The sequence below is a fragment of the Bactrocera neohumeralis genome, chromosome 2 (genome assembly GCF_024586455.1).
Source record: "Bactrocera neohumeralis isolate Rockhampton chromosome 2, APGP_CSIRO_Bneo_wtdbg2-racon-allhic-juicebox.fasta_v2, whole genome shotgun sequence".
Lineage (NCBI taxonomy): Eukaryota > Metazoa > Arthropoda > Insecta > Diptera > Tephritidae > Bactrocera > Bactrocera neohumeralis.
The window spans coordinates 49987204-50004530 of NC_065919.1; positions in this window are offsets into that span (position 1 = coordinate 49987204).

The following is a 17327-nucleotide window of genomic DNA, read 5'->3' on the forward strand; positions in this document are numbered from 1 at the left end:
CTCACGTTCAATTGGAAATGATCTTAGTATACATAGCAATAAATTTGCTACCGTGGCCCTATGCTAAGAGCCAGAGGAACTAAAAAGAGATGAAGATGATGTATATGTATGCAAACTGTTACAACGAAACTAATTGATTACTCATTGAACCGTTAGGTAAAAGCAAGAAAGGTAAAGAAATTTCTATAAACTGAAGCAAAACACTAAAAAGTATACCCTAACTTAGGACTTACACACATATGTACATAGAGCGCTTTGCAATAAAAGCATGGACGGCTAAAATGTATCTAAGCATTATATTAGATGACTTGCATTAGCAGCGTTCAAGCATAGTGTGAGCTTGATTTGCCAACTATCAGATGGGGATGACTTTAAATTTTTATGAAGAGCGAAAACCTTTATTAATGTCTTCAAAATGACCCAATTTTAAGTCAATAGCCGCATGTCAATGATTAATGTAATTTTGTGTACACTTTTAAAGGGTGCGGATGGGTTTTTGCTTTGTCAACATATTTACTAGTGAAACTACCATAAACTCATGATGACTTTTCTGAAGCGAATAATAATAGTTTTCGAAAGTAAATTTGGCGTATAAGAATTAATAATTAATAACCAACATTTACTTGGGCGCAACAAAACAACTTTAAATGTTTTTGCTCAGATACTTGATGATACTAAAATATCAGCTGAAATGATGAAAAATATTTAATTCTCTATTGCAAATGGGTCCATACTTTTTTTAATAATTTAATTAGACCACGAACAAGCAGCTGATATAAATAAAAAAACTGGCATAAATTATTAATACTAATATAATGAAAAAGTGAGTAAGCAAAGAGGCTTTAGATTCATTGAAAACAAAAGTAGCGAACCGAACATTAACTGGTATAACCCACAAAATGTGATATAATATAAGGCTGTAAAGTGGTATACCATACATTTCTTTTCAATTCTTTCTTAGCCAATCGAACAAGCAACTGGTATAAAAAACTGGCATAAATTATAAAGACTGGTATAATGAAAATGTGATATAATATAAGGTTGTAAAGTGGTATACACAGTTCTCTACCGGAAAAGGGTTTATAATTTTTTTCCTTATCTTATCAAACTGGTATAGAAAAACTGGGATAAATTAGAAAGACTGATATAATGAAAAGGCGATGAAGCGAAGAGACTTTAAATCCATTGGAAACAAAACTAGTGAACCGAACATGAACTGGCATAAGCCACAAAATTTGATATTATATAAGGAAGTAAGGTGGTATAGATAATTCTATAAATATATACATTAACAGGTGGAATATTGTGATTTTGGATTTGGTTGAAAGCTCACTACATATAAATAAATTATTTTACAGTAAAAAAAAAAAAAATTGTTGAAAATTTAGTGATTTACAAAAATTGTATGATTTGCCTTTTTACTAAGTCGACTCATTCAAAATTTAAAGGTTATTCGAACTCAAAGTCCAATCTTAAATCATGAAGGTTAATTTTTACACTGTTTTATATTTTTAATAAAATAATGCCTCAAAATCATAAAATAAATATTATCTTCACGGTATTTAAGAAAAACATATTAAAAATTTTTTTTGGCCCACCCTAATATTTATAGTCAGATAACATTTATTAAACAAAATATACAAAACATATAAACTTTTAAGAAGATTTTATTTTAAAGAAAAGATTTAGCGAAGAAAAATTAAAATTTTTTTGGCTCACCCTAATATGTATGCTAATATAATCTATATTTATTAAAAACATACAAAACATATACACTTTTCAGAAAATCTTATTTTAAACGGAAGATTTAGCGAGGAAAAAAATTTAAAAAAAAATTTTGGCTCACCCTAATATTTATGCTAATATAATATATATTTAAACAAAATATACAAAGTATATACATTTTTCAGAAAATTATATTTTAAACAAAAGATTTAGCGACGAAAAAAATTAAAATTTTTTGGCTCACCCTAATATTTATGCTAATAAATTCTATATTTAAACAAAATATAGAAAACATATACACTTTTCAGAAAATCTTATTTTAAACAAAAGATTTAGTGAGGAAAAAAAATATTTTTTTTTGCCTCACCCTAATATTTATGCTAATAAATTCTATATTTAAACAAAATTCACAAGCAACGGATTTAGCGAGCTTTCAGCGATCTCACGACAATAAAGTTAGCTTTAGCCATTGTGATAAAAGAGTTGGTACGAATATCAAAAATTAGTGCAATTAATTCACTCAGCAACACAGTTCAGCAAAACAATTTCTATAAGAATTTTAACACAAGACTAAATATGTTTCATTGCGGCCTCTCAAATTTATAAACTACAAACAAACATATATATGTACGATAACCAAATTTTATTCCTGCTTGGAAAGCCACTTCGGCTTAGAAGTCACGTTTTCGCCATTTTTTCTTAAAGTCGCTTGATAAATTTGCAACTAAGGATGGCGCTTGCAGTGAGTAATGGCAGGCTTTCACAGAAGTGTATGTATGCGAAATGTTTTTCGGAAGTTGCACAAATTTGGCATGAAACAAAGCCTGTGACACACCTGCATATGCACAATTGTGTGTACGTTTATAGGGCAGGTATTTATCTTAGGCAGCAAATTTGCATAAAGGACGCTCGCAGATATTTTTCATACGTTAACAAACATTTCAGCATATTTATCGGCATGTATTTATATGATATACGTACGTATATGTACTTATTTGTATGTTTATAGGTATTTTGCATATGATCTGTTTAAATTTCAATACTCACCTGCGACGATATAAATATGTGTTTACGTTTTTCACATGTTTTTAGGCTAATGTATGTATGTATAAAAAACAAAATTATATGATAAACACCAGATGCTGTGCTTCAGTTTCGTTTAGATTGATATATATATATGACTTTGATACTAAACAGGTCAATTGAAAAGACCTCGGCCTGCCATAGAAACAGACTTTTTGGAAAATTCGTTTTTTATTCAAATTCGTTCCCTTCAAGAGTAATACAATGATTACACTGGCCTACAAAAAAAATTTTTTGGTTTGGTGCAGCTCTGTGCGCATAGTTTGGTATAGTAGGTAGGATGAACCACATTCCCGCTACTAGATGTCAGCTGACAGCTCTAGTTTACCTACAATTATCATTTTAATTTCCCCGTATACTAAGTATGCAAGCACTTGCCAGCCACCGCATCGCGCATCACTCATACGCCCTGGCATACACTAAGTACATAATGTAAGCTTGTATGGTACTGCCCTGCATGAGGTCAGCTTCTTCTTCTTAATTGGCTTCTGAAATTTATGTGAATAAACCAATTAACAACAGCGCGCCAGTCGTTTTGGTTTTTCGCTACGTGTGCGCATTAGTAGTATTCCATAATAGGTAGGATGAACCACATTCCCGCTACTAGATGTTTTTTCTTCTGCTTCCCCCGGCGGGTATCGAACAAGAGCTGATATGGAAAATGTGACTTGTTTTCTCGTATGAACCATGTCAATGTCGTCGTAAATCAGGTACATCATTGTTCCATCGAATGCGAAATTTGCCGTGGCCAATGCGCAACGGACCATGAATATTTCGCAGAACTTTTCTCTCGAAAACTCGTAACGTCGACTCATCAGTTGATGTCATCGTCCAGGCCTCTACACTATATAGCAGGACGGGAATTATGAGTAACTTATACGAGTTTGGTTTTTGTTTGTCGAAAGAGGACTTTGCTTCTCAACCTTATTTCGTTTGCCATGGTCGTCATCAAAAGGGGGGTTTCTCGTCCGAGGCTGTTGGTAGTTTTTTATCGGGGTGAGCGTTTTACGTGGCGGGTCCCAAACCCAGCGCACAACCCTTGGGGATGTTTCGCCTTCTCACTCTAGCTCGCCTTCGAACGGATGTTCTTAGGCTACCCAGAGGATACTTGGTCAAAGACCGGAAGTCGTGAGCTGCTTGATTCATATGTAAAAGAATTGTTTCTGGCCACTCCCAAGTGAATGGCGATCAGAGAACTTTCCTCACTTGCGTGAACTTCTTGATCTGTAAAGTATAGTGAATGCGAAAGCAATTCGAAGCCCAATTCATGCATTTTTACCATCGTTTTCACTGGCTTGTGAAACGGTTTTTGTCTTGGTGAAACAGCACTAGCTTTTTCTTCAGATGTCGCCCCTTTTCGGCGATTTCATCCTTTAAACGGTTCAATAATGCTAAGTAAGGTCAGCTAATGATGGTCTTCCTTTTTCAAGGTAGTCAATAAAAATTATTCCAGGCGCATTCCAAAATATAGACGCCATAACCTTGCCATTCGTAACAATCACTTTTGCGCGTTTACCGTCTTCGGTGCTCATTTCATCACGTCTAAAATTACCACACCAATCCTTGAATTTCCAGGGGCACTGTTCGGAAACTCGTCATCAAGCCAATTTTTTATTTCAACTGTATTTTTTCCCTTCAAAAATCAATTATCCAATGCTTGCACGATGTCTTAAGTTGCTTCACTCAAAATGATGTAATTCACAAATCAATAATACGTAAGCGGTCAAATATATACACGCGCTAACTAGAAATCATATGGATTTAAGTCTAATAGCGAAATCTATGTCTCAGAACGGGGACTGTTCAATTGACCTGTCCAGATGCTGAGTGAGCTGAATGTGATGAGAACGACAGAGAGTCAAAATTAGGTGTCATTAATCTGGAGCATGACGTACAAAGCTGAGGAGCTCCACGGTAAACAAACTCTTTAAGAAAATGAAGTACATTTAAGAAAAATTTATGGAAATATTTTTTAATATTTTTATATAAGTAACTTTTATACATGCATCTACATATATGAAAAATGCTTACTAAGTTTTTCCCAGAAATATTTTAATAAAATTAATCGACTCAGGGCACACCGCCTAAAAACTTGAAAAATACTTGAAAAACTTTCCGAAACCGTACATAAAAATTCACGGGGCCACTGTCACTCTCATGTTTTGGAAGGGTAGAAAATGTTGCACATGTTGGAAGACAACACTTAAAGAAACGAACAATCTGAACTGAAAGTATGTTGAGAAAGGAAAACGAGCCATCACCTAAAGTGAAAAATAACGTAACATCACTTTTCATAAGTTTACAGACAAAACGTTATAATAGAAACCACTCATAGTGAAACAAAATATGAGTTTTGGTTATAAAATGGTTATATATGAGTTGTATCTGACGGCGGAAGCTGAAAATTTTATGCTAAATATATTTAATACTAGCTGACTACTGCTGGCCGTTGTCCTGCGTGAAATTATGTGTTTTGAAATGAAAAGAAAGTTGAATTTATCATTTCATTTTTTTTTTCAATGTAACGCAGCTTGATAAACAACATTTTTGATTTCTGTTCCGGTGTACAGAAAAGATGGGTTTTCCAACTCGTGAGCACGCCACGTATAGCTGGCCATGTGAAAAACATAACATTTCCAAATTTATGTCACACACTATGCGCCTATCCTTGTGTCCTGTCGATTGTCATTTCAAATGCAATTTTCACTGGAAACGGAATACGTTTGAACTGAAATGGCAAATCGTTAGAACTCAAAGGAATTCGTAGAATCAAGCATTCTGCACCCCTTGTATTCAATAGGTGTGTCACAATCAGACACAGTTTCGGCGCATGAAGATTGCGAAACATAATAACGACAGATCCAACCAGACGTAAATGATGCGGTGGCATACCAAGCCTCTCCAAAAAATTTAGAAACTCCACTCGATAATTCACGGCGTCGTTTTCATTGTCAAGTCGATCGATCGATTTGTGTGAGCGCAAGTCTCCGGGAATTCGACTTTGAATCTTGCAGTTTGGATCAACAACATCGGTATTTTTGGCAGCAAACATTGCGCGTGCACTGTCCGAATATTCGTGATGAGTTCGTCTTTCGCGAATTGATAAACGGCAGATGGAATTGATATCAAACCATCGGAAGTATCAACCGGAATTGACCCATTTCCAATTCTTAGCGAATACGATGTAAAAAGTCTTCGGCAATGTAATTTTTGTTCGTATCCCATAATTGACGCGGATTTGAAGGCTGATATGTCAAAATGATCATCGCGAAAAGTATGCGAATTTCAATGACATGCGAAGTAGCCATCGAATCGTCTATCGTTTGATTCCATTGATTATCATGTTCCAGCAAATGTCATTGCTGGCTTGCTTCTCCAAAATGTGCACACACCATACCATTCGCAGTACGCAATGACTCAAATGAAGTTGAACCGCGTACATTAATCAATAGCAACCGAAGGTAGAAGCAATCGCCGTTTTTCGGGTGAATTGTGTAAATTCGTGCTAATGCATTAGTTGTCCATCTACTGGTTGGCCTTGCTTTCTGCGTAACTATTTCTTGGTACGATGCATTCCATGTATAATATCAAGGTATTTCCGTATAGGGCAGTGTTCTCGCAAACGGATCACTGACGAAAGTTGAGAAAAAAACTCGTAAATGTTAATTTTGTTGCTGGCAATGTTTCCACCGACTGTACTGTATTCTCTGGGTTGAAATACAAGTACACTCTTTGGCCATTCTTTAAATTAACTGCGAGACGCACAACAGTCGATAAACGTTCATGAATTGCAAAAGTAAAAATCCTAAAAACCCTTTATTGCAGTTCACGTATCGACCATATCGTTCAAGACCAATAACCGCCATGTTGCTTCCTTTGGTGACGTACTTGCAAACATTGGTATGAGTTTTGAATGTGAATTAGACAATAATGGTGAATATAGTACGATCCATGAGTTGTCAACTTCGATATTCACTCTTCTAAATTGAATGCTGAAAGTTCAGTCATTCTCGTCTGGTGAGCAACGCCTATAGAGTGGATATGCATCATTTCTTGTTTGTGTTTCCGAAAGAAAAGCACGTGGATAGTGTTTCGTGCGTTTATTGTCAGACATACATACAAACCGAAGTGAGATTGTGGTGTCCTCAAGATCCATGAACCATATTGGATTTCATCACTTCGCATAATACTGGATCTTTCTTTCGATGCATCAGGAATTTCCGCAGAAATGGTTTCATCAATTTGATCTGGTGTAACCATAATCCAAAGAAGAATCTGTGCGTGCGGCAAACCTTGTTTAAAAAGTCGTGCTGTGACAACGTGACAAACGCTTGCTGATTGACCGCGATCCATAATACCGTACGTATGTCATCGCTTCCTGGGAGTACTCGGTCATGTGCCTTGGGCTGCCAATGTATGGCACTGTATGTAAGGCAATGTATGATCACTTTGTGTGAAATACACATAACGTTTTCACTGAATAATTTTCAATATTTTTTTTTTTTAATAAAGAAAGCAAACGACAAATTTAAACGATTCAAATAATTGAAAAACAAAACAAAAAACTTGAAAAAAAAAATTGTATGAAAAAGAGTTAATTTTTGGAATTATCCAATTTTCCGACCTTTTCCACGAAAAACAACCTGTGAAAATTTCATTAAGATTGGTTCAGCCGTTCTCGAGCATTACCTTTACTAAGAAACAAGCATTCATTCGTTTGTATGGGAAACAGAAAATGGCTGTTTTTAGGGGTTGTCTGGCAATTATTCGAATTTTTCTTGCCATAAAAACCATCTTTGAACCTCAACGAATATTTAGAACAAAGAATTGGCCAAATTATTCCAGGCGTTGTTGAGTTATGCGCTTAGCAACACAGTTTGCGATTTATTTTTATATACAAGGTCTGTCACAAAACAAACAGAACTTTTTAAATATGTATACATACATATGTAACTGTTTCTAGTGGCACCACCTATTGGTGGGTACATGAAATAAAAAGTTTGATCTCTTGTTGGCATTTCGTAAAAATTTTAAGACAATTGGATAACTACAATCGATGTTATCGATCAAAAAGTGACAGCAGCTTTTGGTCATCGGTCGTAAAATGCTTTTTGAACAAAGAGCAAATATTAAATTTTGTTTTAAACTTGGGAAAACGTTTACTGAAACATTTCAAATGATTGAAAAAGTTTATGGTGATCAGTGCCTATCCCGTAGTAATGTGCATGAGTGGTTTAAGCGATTCCAAGAAGGTCGTGAGGACCTCTGTGACGATCAGAAGTCGGACCGGCCAAAATCAGTGATTACCCAAAACAATATTGAAAAAGTGCAGGAATTTATTAAGAATGAGCCGAAATCTTCTTTGCGTTACATGGAAATGGAGTTAAATATCACCAAAGACTCCATTCATCGCATTTTGATAGATAAATTGGGTCTACGGAAGGTGTGCTCCAAGTTTGTTCCGCACAAATTGACTGAAGAGCAAAAATTGCTACGAGTCCAACATTGTAAGGATTTGATTAAGGAGTCGAGAAAGGACATAAACTACAAATATTCGATTGTGACTGGTGATGAAACGTCGTGCTTTCAATATGATCCCGAAAGCAAACGTCAAAGTGCCGAATGAAAGCATCCAGATGAGCCATCATCGAAAAAAAGTCGTCTTCAGAAGTCAAAAATAAAGACAATGCTGATTTGTTTTTACGATTCCGAGGGTATTGTACACCGAAAGTTCGTCCCACCTGACCAAACGATTAATGTCGTGTTTTACCTTGGTGTTATGAAGGGTCTTTTGTCACGCATTCGTCGTGCTCGACCACAATACCGTGAGGCAGGGTCCTGGCGCCTGTTGCACGATAATGCGCCGTGTCATCGGTCGACGCTTGTCACTGATTTTTTTTACAAAAAACTCCATATTAACCATTAATCACTCACCCTACTCACCTGATCTGGCACCCTGTGATTTTTACCTATTTGGAAATCTTCATTTGCCCATGGTTTGAGGACATTTCATCTATCCAAAAGGTGACGACCGATATTCTCAATAACATTCCGAAAAATGACCTTAAACACTCATTGGAAATACTAATTGACCGGGCTAAAAGCTGTATCGAAGCACAAGGTAACTACTTTGAATAAAAGAATATAACTTTTGAAAAATATTAATATTTTGTTGTTTTTTTTTTAAAGTCCTGTTTCTTTTGCGACAGACCTTGTATAAGAAGATGATGCATTGAATTGCAAGCAATAAAAAACTCAATGTCGATTTTTTTGATGATACGTAGTTTTGCATTTTGGGTGACGATATGTATGCATATCTACTATACCATACATCGTAATATAACAGTTTTTATCGGTCGAAAGTTTTACGATAAAGATGGGCTTATCAAGCGTCATTTGAAATCTTGTTTTTTTTATCATATCTTCAAGTAATTCTTTAATATATCCTTCTAGCGAGGAACTCCATCCTTTTTCATTTCAAAATTAGACACTTTGTGAGCGCTATAGTTGGGTCTATCTACAAAAAGGAAAAATTTATTCCCATCATAGCATATTTTTTATGAAATCTACATTAGTCACTAAGCCAACAGTGACGCATTATAATTCAGTTCTCTACAATTCAGCACTCTTGTGCAACCGAAAGAACAAAAACTCAATAAAAAGTTCTTAGAATCCTTTTCCAATACATTAAATTTACCTGTAACTTTCAAAGTTGATTGACAGCTGAAGGCAAAGGCTGGCATGAAAAGGGTGAAATCAAGGTGGTGGCAACAAAATGATTGACTACAAGATAGCTTATACTTTTGACAAGGGTACAAATAATGATATGTTCAGCAGTTTACTCATAACTTTAAATTGGCATCAATCATGACGAAAATAAAACATAAATATAAACCACATTAGACAAGGGAAGGAGAAAGCTGCGATCATTACTGGCAAGTACATATAAAAGTATATTGTTTAAGAAAAGAGATTACTGAAAATATGCTGGTATAGAAAGTTGTATAAGTTATTACGTTGAGTTGCTGTTTTGAATGCTATTTTTGGATGAATTTTCAGTTGCAATATAATTGTATTGGCGACATTAGTTTTTGGTTGGCTGTCTTTAATATTTGTGTTGATAAATACAAGAAAATAGTTTTATTGAAACTTATTAGACCAAAATAGATGAAACGTGGAATTATTGCTTTTATTTGCATGTAAGAAAATTTTGAATCATATGCCATCACTGCGTATACGTAACATTTTTAAATACATTTGGTTGCTCTTAATAAAAAGGAAAGCACTAAAATAATATACAATATTATTGATTAATTTGAGAAATTATGCAATTATTAAAATTTTTGTATTACGGTTTGTGGTATTTATTTTCGAAGTGCCCTTAAGCTAAATTATTGCTTTTGAAGTCATCTCTCGACTGGTTTGCTTTGGCTATTGAGAATATTATGAATTTCTGATATTTTTTTGCATAATATTTTTTTGTTGTTGTTGTAGCATCTTTATGAGCCCTTACAAAAATTATATTGTTATGAAATCTCCAAGATTGAGGGCTTTTATAAAATGATTGCTGTATTTGATGATAAAAATTTAATTTATAGTATTTCAAAACACCTTTCATAATCCAAGATCGCTTATCCTCTTACCTACTATCTTTTGTAAAGAAAAAGAAACAAGAAAAAACCTTAATTTCGGCCGCAACGAAGCATTGTGTTATAGTATAAAGAAGTAGGCGAAGGTCTTTATCTTGATTTTGATTGGTCAATTTGCTAGGAAGCTGTATGCTCTAGTAGTACGATCTGAACAATCAATATGTTATGAAATTATAGTGTTATCTTGCACAATAATCCCTACCATATTTTGTGAAGATATCTCGTCAAATGAAAAAGTTTTCCATACAAGCACTTGATACCGATCGTTCAGTTTGTATGGTAGCTATACGCTATAGTGATGCGATATCGGTCGTTCCAACAAATGAGCTAGTTTTTGGTAAGAAAAAGGTGTATGCAAAATTTCAGTTCGATATCTCAAAAACTAGGCGACTAATTCGAATAGACACTGAATTCCTTCGCCTCAGAGAAACACGCAAAACAAAGGTACATATTAAGACTTTTAATCAGTTGTTATGAATTAAGCAGAAGCCTCTATGAACTGCCTATAACGTAAAGGAAATGTCCAATCCATGCACAGCACCCATTTATAAATGTAGCCGGAACAGCCGAGCAGCTTCACTGCTGTGTTGCTCCTTGAATGTTGCCAACTAGCGTAATTACAACCCCATTAAGTTCATGTGTTTGTGGCTACTCAACACTTCTGCACTTACTCGTATTCCCCATTCTTTGCGCTCCCTATTTTTTGCCGTTACTGCTGTATATTTAATGTGGTGTAATTTGCGGTTAAACGGTAATGGAATATGATTACCCAATGTTAAATGTTTAATGAAATTTCCGCGGCACTTCCGACATTTCTATTGTGCGCTCCCCTTTTTTGTGGCTCACACATACAATTGCAAGCATTTTCATCCGAGTTTATGCATAAAGTTATGTGTCGACTTGTTTGCGCTTTTGTAAGTGCCTGAGCTGTTTTTGACACTGATTGTGAGTTGATGATTGCCGTCAAAAAAGTTGCCATATGTAAAAGCTAATTACCAAACATTTGTAACAATGGCACTAACCGACAAGCTGAGCACGGCATAAGTTCACCCAAATGTGTATAACGTGTGTATTTAGAAATACTTTTACGGTTTTCTTGCAGCAGAAGTCCACTGTTGTTGAGCTGCTTGAAATGTCTGAGGAAACTGCGGCGCTTTATACAAAAGTATACGGCGCATAAAAGTATCAAAACCATTTCTTCATAATAAGTTTAAATGTTTGTGCAAATGCCATGAAAAAATTCAACCCCATTTAGCGATGTAAGCTTCCTGTGAAAAGGTCGCCGCTGCGTATAAGTAACCTTTTTGGCACTTTAATTACATGCAACGGTTTGCACAGCTTTTTATAATATTTTTTATGCTCACTTAATGGTGTTTATGTTTTTAAGTCGTACTCTAACACGCATACATACGAAAATAAATGTTTTTGTGTGTGTGTTTTTCAAAAGATATCTCCACACAATTTTGGGCGAAGGGCAAGCAAAAAGCGCTTGAAGTTGTCAAATATAAGCAAAAAGTGCTTAACGATTGCGCAAATGAAATAAGTGAGTCGGTGTATATGATGAAAATAAATGGCTTATAAACAAGCGAAGAGGGGTAGTAAGTGGAGAAAGATGTCAGAAAATCCAAACAAGAAATATGCTGCTATTTTCAGTTCAGTCGTTCTGTTCTGCAATAAGAGTATTTAAGTATATTTAAAATTATAACAAGAAGATTCCATCATTAGGCTTGTTATGAAAGATAAAAAAAATAACGACATTTCAAGTCAATACGTGTTGGTGACCGAAATTATTTCAAAGGAGTTTTCAACAAATGAAGGATTGCGAGTAGAAGAAGTAGTTGAAGTTGAATTAAACCTCTCTCGTAGATATAACGATAATTACTTAAATTATTAATTGAAAGTATTTTTGGATTTCATAAACTCCTGAGGTGTCGCAGTCTTATTCCAAACCAAAGACAGGAAAATGAATGTCAGCTGTAATGAGCTCAAACTAGTGGCCTGTTATAGCAGCTTATCACCCTATGAGAGTGATTTGAGATTTTTCATGATGAGATTTACGATTACGAGGGTTGCCTTCAATACTCCCGGATTACAAAACAAAAACAAATATTAATAATAGAAAAACGCTTTATTGTTTTTCAAAATATTAACCTAAAAGATGTATACATTTTACATGCCTTTGTCTAAGCGTTTTTGATACTTTGCTGGAAATACCTCCAAATCATGCGTTCTGAATGTCCCAACCGTCTCTGAAGGTACCTAAAACCGTTTACCTCTAAATTTATTTTTTAAGTACGGAAATGAAAAGAAGTAATTTAGTGCAAAGTCAGGACTATACGATAGTAGATTCATCAAAGCGATGCTTTGAGTGCTCAAATCCGCCTTCGGGGTTGGGTGTTACTTATTTTTTGAAAGACAACTGGCAAACAAATGGTTGTATACCATTCAGCGTTTGATATTATGCGTCGTTTCAATAGTGTGGTTGCAACGTGTTCAAATTTTTCCAAAAACATGTTTTTAACTGAGATGAATATTTTAAGATAGTGTAAACCACACAAATAGCGATTATATGTTAAAACGTTCTTAGTATCAATAATGTAAAACTTTTTTGGTGGTCGAAAAAGTCTTTTCGTATGTTTTTTTACTTCCCCGAATTTAATTGTTTTTGGTTGAATGAAGTTTGAAATCTCACCTTTCCAACACTATATAGTACGATACAATGTCATAGGTAGTACTAGAGATATACGACTGCAAAGACCTCTATTGACAAAATACGAAAAGACTTTTTCGCCTACCCAATGTAAAAAGCATGGACTCATGTGTAGAAGTTCACGCTAGTGAGGAAAGTTCTCTGATCGCCATTCACTTGGGAGTGGCCAGAAACGATTCTTTTACACATGGCTCAAGCAGCATCCGGTCTTTGACCAAGTATTTTCTGGGTAGCCTAAGAACATTCGTTCGAAGGCGAGCTAAAGTGAGAAGGCGAAACATCCCCTACATAGGGTTGTGCGCTGGGTTTGGGACCCGCCACGTAAAAAAACACCCCCAATGAAAGGAAGCAACAAGCCTTGGATGAGAGGCCCCCCTTTTGATGACGACCATGGCAAACGAAATAAGGACTACGATTTGAGGGCATGCACCTGGAATGCCCGGACCCTTAATTGGGAAGGTGCCGCTGCCCAGCTGGTTGATGTCCTCGCGAAAATAAAGGCTGACATCACCGCCGTCCAAGAAATGCGATGGACGGGGCAAGGACAGAGACGAATAGGTCCTTGTGACATTTACTACAGTGGCCATATAAAGGAGCGCAAGTTTGGTGTAGGATTCGTGGTGGGAGAGAGACTCCGTCGCCGAGTACTATCATTCACTGCGGTGAATGAACGTCTAGCCACAATCCGCATCAAAGCGAGGTTCTTCAACATATCGCTGATCTGCGCCCACGCCCCGACGGAAGAGAAGGACGATGTGACCAAAGATGCCTTCTATGAGCGCTTGGAGCGCGCTTATGAGAGCTGCCCCCGCCACGATGTCAAAATCGTGCTTGGCGACTTTAACGCCAGGGTGGGCAAAGAAGGTATATTTGGCACTACGGTCGGTAAATTCAGCCTCCACGACGAAACATCCCCAAATGGGTTGAGGCTGATTGACTTCGCCGGGGCCCGAAATATGGTTATCTGTAGTACTAGATTCCAGCATAAGAAGATTCATCAAGCTACCTGGCTGTCTCCGGATCGAAAACCTACCAACCAGATCGATCATGTTGTGATAGACGGAAAACACGTCTCCAGTGTTTTAGATGTGCGTGAGCTCCGAGGTCCTAACATCGACTCGGACCACTGTCTTGTTGCAGCCCGGATTCGCACCCGCCTCTGTGCAGCAAAAAACGCACGCCAAGAAACACAAGGAAGGTTCGACGTCGAGAAGCTGCAATCACAACAGACAGCCGAACGATTTTCTACTCGGCTTGCACTAACTCGTCAACAACTCGGTATAAGGGAACTGTGGGATGGCATTTCAAATTCCTTAGTACAGCTGCAACCGAAGCCGTAGGTTTTCGGAAAGTGCAAAAGAACAGCTGGTACGACGAGGAGTGCCGTGTCGCAGCGGAGAGAAAACAGGCTGCCTACCTCGGAACGTTACGATCGACCACTACACGTGCGGGATGGGATAGATACCGGGAGTTGAAGAGGGAAGCGAGACGCATTTGCAGACAGAAGAAGAAAGAGGCTGAAATGCTGCTGAATGGCAGTGAACGCACAACGCCAAGAGAAGGCGAACCCGATTCCCCAATCGATGACGATGGAGCAGACGTTCCATTGCCCGACCATGAAGAAGTTCGAATAGCAATTGCCCGCCTCAAGAACAACAAAGCGGCAGGGGCCGACGGACTACCGGCCGAGCTATTCAAACACGGCGGCGAAGAACTAATAGGGAGCATGCATCAGCTTCTTTCTAAAATATGGTCGGACGAAAGCATGCCCAACGATTGGAATTTAAGTGTGCTATGCCCAATCCATAAAAAAGGAGACCCCACAATCTGCGCCAACTACCGTGGGATTAGCCTCCTGAACATCGCATATAAGGTTCTATCGAGCGTATTGTGTGAAAGATTAAAGCCCACCGTCAACAAACTGATTGGACCTTATCAGTGTGACTTCAGACCTGGAACAACCGACCAGATATTCACCATACGCCAAATCTTGGAAAAGACCCGTGAAAGAAGAATCGACACACACCACCTCTTCGTCGATTTCAAAGCTGCTTTCGACAGCACGAAAAGGAGCTGCCTTTATGCCGCGATGTCTGAATTTGGTATCCCCGCAAAACTAATACGGATGTGTAAACTGACGTTGAGTAACACCAAAAGCTCCGTCAGGATCGGGAAGGACCTCTCCGAGCCGTTCGATACCAAACGAGGTTTCAGACAAGGCGACTCCCTATCGTGCGACTTCTTCAACCTGTTTCTGGAGAAAATAGTTCGAGCTGCAGAACTAAATAGAGAAAGTACCATCTTCCATAAGAGTGTACAGCTGCTGGCGTATGCCGATGATATCGATATCATCGGTCTCAACAACCGCGCCGTTAGTTCTGCTTTCTCCAGGCTAGACAAGGAAGCACAGAAAATGGGTCTGGCAGTGAACGAGGGCAAAACGAAATATCTCCTGTCATCAAACAAACAGTCGTCGCACTCGCGACTTGGCTCTCACGTCACTGTTGACAGTCATAACTTTGAAGTTGTAGATAATTTCGTCTATTTAGGAACCAGTATTAACACCACCAACAATGTCAGCCTGGAAATCCAACGCAGGATTGCTCTTGCAACAGGTATCGACGCAGTACCCGCCGGGGGAAGCAGAGGAAGAGGAAGACCTCCACTCCATTGGGACCTGCCTTCGCTTGGAATTTCCAATTGGCGCCACGTAGCGAAAAGGAGAAACGACTGGCGCGCTGCTGTTAACTCGGCTATAATCGCGTAAACGGTGTCTACGCCCATTAAGAAGAAGAAGAATATAGAAAGCAAGCTATGTATGTATGTGTCTACAATTTAACTTCAATATATTTAATATGTTTTACCGTTTGACTCCTCCAAGAAAATATAGCATACCTCTGAAGACCACCTATTTTAAGATTTTAACAACGGCTGCACCTAATATTTAATACCCTTCTCATGTGTATTTATTCTAGGTTATTATCTTGATTTTGATCGGTTAGTTTAAATGACAGTTATATGCTATAGTTATCCGATCTTATAGTTATCTTATCAAAGAAAAAAGTTTTCCATACAAGAACTTGATTTTGACAGTTCAGTTTCTATGGCAGCTACATATATGCTATAGTCGTCCAACGAACGAAACGACGTGTGCAGACAGAAAGCCATGGGCAAATAGGCTCAGCTCGCCACGCTGATCATTTATATTGAGTAGACGAAAAAGTCTTTTCGTATTTCTTCAGTGCTACCAATTACATTGAGTTAATGTCTCTAGCGAAAAAGTGCTAAAAAATGGTGGACAAAAATGGTACATATATGTTTATTTAGTTATTAGTATAAATATAAAAAAAAAAAATAAGTTGAAGTTTGATTAAAAATACGAAAATACTTTTTTGACTACCCAATATTATTTACAATATAGGCAGTACGATCTTTGCTTCCGAGTGCTATATACTTCATGGCAAACTTTATTGCATTTATTAAAGCATCATCCATACATATATTCAGCCAAATGCGGTAAAACTTAAGCCACGTTAAGGAATCACAAAAACACTCAATGGAAAATTTGCCATTCTATGAATATTTACTTACATTCTGTAGTCAGCTCCACCTCTTTGTACCCAGAAATAAATAGAAGAAAATGCCTTTTTACTTTGTTTCTTAACATCTCCAAATATTTACGTAACTAATGCTTCTACAGCGTCGCTGTATCTCCCTCTCTTTGCTTTTCTTGAGTTCACTGCTGAATTTCACAGTTATTCGCATCCTTCTGCGCTGCTTACAGTGCGTGCCTGACGCGCCTCCTTTCAGTAATTGTAAACTGGCAACGAGTCAAGTGTCTTCTACTCATCACTAACAACAACAACAGCGCTGCAACAATTAAACTCAAGCACTTGCTCGTGCTTTGAAATTATGTTTTCATGTGCTCACAGTGCTGTTCGTGTGCTGCGGGCATCTTCAGTTGCAGCTGCAGTTAACTACACACTTGCTCCAGCATTAAAATTGAGCCCACAGGCATGTTAGCGGTGCGTACGGTAAAATAGCAGGACTTTAACTACTTTATACTTTGTATTTGCTATTGAAATGAGTTATGAAATGACAAGTTTATTAATGTAATTAATGAGTAATGACCTACGTTAGTTACTTAGAGCTTTTCTAGG